The sequence below is a fragment of the Ailuropoda melanoleuca genome, chromosome 11, assembly GCF_002007445.2.
Source record: "Ailuropoda melanoleuca isolate Jingjing chromosome 11, ASM200744v2, whole genome shotgun sequence".
Lineage (NCBI taxonomy): Eukaryota > Metazoa > Chordata > Mammalia > Carnivora > Ursidae > Ailuropoda > Ailuropoda melanoleuca.
The window spans coordinates 41,659,144-41,662,311 of record NC_048228.1 but is presented as its reverse complement, the minus strand read 5'-3'; the positions used below and the strand labels follow the sequence as shown (position 1 = coordinate 41,662,311).

Below are 3,168 nucleotides of genomic sequence, written 5' to 3'. Positions count from 1 at the left end.
ACAATTCTCCCCAACAATAAGGGAAATGATACTTTTTTATCAATGTCTGGTTTCAGCTTTAATAAGTGTGACTTCTGGTCTTCTCAAGCTCCTTGCATCCAATCTTATGAATTGGGTAATACCCTGTAACCCAGTTTTCCTAATAGGAGGGTAATACTAGATCTAGATTACTGGACTGAGTTGAAATACTATCCAGAGCTAAATTTTGTGCAACATATAAAACTTTTTGCAGGGTGCTTGGGTGGCTGAGTTGGTTGAGCATCTGCTTTGGCTTGGGTCATGATATCAGGGTCCTGGGATGGAGCCCTACATTGGGCTCCCTGCTCAGCAGGGAGTCTGCTTCTCCCTCTGCCCCACCCCACTCATGCTCTCTCTCTCTCTCTCAAACAAATAAATAAAATCTTTAAAAAAAACACTATTTTTGTAACACATACCCCAAGTCATGCACACTTCTTTCCTGTACTAGCTTTCCCCTTTCCCAGTAATTTCTTTTTTTTTTTTTTTTTTAAAGATTTTATTTGTTTATTTGACAGAGATAGAGACAGCCAGTGAGAGAGGGAACACAAGCAGGGGGAATGGGAGAGGAAGAAGCAGGCTCATAGCAGAAGAGCCTGAAGTGGGGGCTCGATCCCATAACGCCGGGATCACGCCCTGAGCCGAAGGCAGACGCTTAACCGCTGTGCCACCCAGGCGCCCCTCCCAGTAATTTCTGGTGTTAGCTTTAGTTTCTGAGTCTGCCGCACTTCTTTTTACTACACAGTGGCACTCAGACCAAGTTAGGGGCAGTCCCAGGAAGAGCTGTGAAGTAAACAAAGATTATCTTTACTGCCCTCCTTTCACCCTCTTCACACCCCTGCAGTCTACACTCAGCCTAGAATCCTGTAGTAGATGGCAAAAAATGGCATCAAATCCTTCCCCCCCACGTAGCATTGTAGATCCTCCCATCAAAAGAGAGACCCTATTTCCCTACCCTTTGAACCTGAGTGTGGCCGCATGACCCGCCAAATGGGAGACCAGCAAACACGAGGTACAGCAGAGGCTTGAGAGTGTTTGCATGTGTTCCCTTCCTTCACCTGGAAACCAGAAACCACCATTTCACAGGCCTGTTGCAACCTGCTGGAGGATAAGAGGCCACCAGAGGAGAAGCAAGGTACCCTAGCCCATAGCCAGCCAACTACCAGACATGTAAGGTAGGCCATCTGGCACCAGCCAAACCCCAGCTGACCTACCAACTTATCTAGAAGCATCTAGAAACCAGAGACTCATGAGTAAGCCCAGCTAAGACCAGCAAGAAAACCACCAAGCTGATTACCTTAACTATCCCATACCTTTGTGTTTTAAACCACTAAGCGCTGAAATAATTGTTTATGCAGCGAAAGATAATTAATAGATTTAAATACCTCCAAGTAGGTACTACTCTCACCCTGCCTCCTGGTTACCCATCTTTATCCCACTGTCACCTACTACCCAGCCAACAGCTGATCTTTTCTCCACCATCAAAACTCATTTTGTTCACATTTTTACAACCTCAAAATGCTTGATTAACCTGATAAACGAATATGAATTGATTCATTTATAAACACGAAATAATCCTAACTAATGTAATTAGAGTGTAATAAACAAGACAACATACATACACACTGAGTCCCCAAAAAAGGCCCAAAAATAAACCTCCTATTTCTTCTTTCAGTCTCTTGTGCAACATTCTGACTAATACCAAAAAGGAAAGGATTTCTCCTTCCAAAGCAGCAACTTGAGAATTCATAGGCTTACCTCTTTTTTCTCCTTCCAAGAAATAAAAGTTAGTTGTTATTATTTCCACTAGAGATATACCCAAGTTATGAAATCATTGCTCTAACTCCTTATCTCCTTCCCTCTAGTCAAATTTGAATGGTTTCCTAATAAGTTGATTAACCTTTCTCTACCAAAATCAACATATCTTGAGTAATTTCCAACTTACTCTCCGAACAGTTAACCCCTTCAAATGCCCTTTTTCTGTTCCTCTATCATAGTCAAACCCCGTACCTCTAATCTCAAGGTTTAACAAAACTCAAATAACAAACCAGGTATGATTTACACACTCACAATATATTAGCAAGTCACCAAACATTCATAACCTACATAACTTCCCTCCTGAGTAGTCTACTATTGTTTTTTCCTAACTACATTTTGATAATAAACAGCACATCTGCCTCTTCTTAAAACACATCCATTCATTCAGAAAACACTCAGTACTTGCTTTACAGAGAACCTCCTTTCTCCTAGTCTCATGATTCCATCCTGCAACAATAATACTGCTGGCCTCCCTCCCCATGTCCTCATTTATTCATCCCAAGGGAAAGAAAATAAATATATATTATTGTGCACTTTGGGAGAAAGAACTAAGCAAACTTGGCATAGGCTCTCCTGAGCCTCAATTCTTCATATCTGCCAGTGAAGGGAGGGCATGTCCTGGTTGACCCTCTATGTTATAAGCATACTCTGTCTTCTCTGCACTGGAAGCAGCTCTCCTGCCACAGCCCCTAATCCCCCGAAAATGTATGCCTGTGCAAAGTTTGTCTCCACCCACTTCTTGGTTAGGAGTAACTTTCAGCTGTTGAGTGGGTCACTGTTTGCAGTGGTGCTAAAACCACCAGAGACACTGACAGAGGAGACCCTCAGTAGCTTTGCAGCCCCATGTCCCCTGACCTCACTTGTTTCTAGCCGCAGCTTCTGAATCAGCACCATTTCAAGAGACTTCGACACAGCAGCCAAGTTCACAGGGGCTGGGACTGCCATGGTAGGCGTGGCTGGCTCTGAGGCTGGAACTGAGACTGTATTTGGTTATGTCAGGAACCCCTCTCTGAAGCAACAGCTCTTCTCCTATGCCATTCTGGGTTTTGCCCTCTTGGAGCCCATTGGGCTCTTTTGCCTGATGGTGGCCTTCCTCGTCCTCTTCGCCATGTGAAGGAGCGGTCTCTCCACCTCCCATAGCTCTTTCTCCCATGTCTCATCTGCCCTGTATCTTCCTTTTCCCATACCTCCCCAGACAGCCTGGGGAAAGTGGTTAGCTCAGGGTTTGACAGAGGGAAGACAAATAAATACTGTATTAATAAGAGGGTCAGGGGAGATTAAACATAGTAGGCCAAGTTCTGCCCCTACAGAGAGAATCCTACTATTTTGAAGGGT

The 3,168-nt window shown here is 44.1% G+C and overlaps 1 pseudogene; it reads left to right on the top strand.

The window, feature by feature from the left end:
* Positions 1–2,521: 2,521 nt before the first annotated feature.
* Positions 2,522–2,947, top strand: LOC100483066 (annotated as a pseudogene).
* The last annotated feature ends 221 nt before the right edge of the window (positions 2,948–3,168 follow it).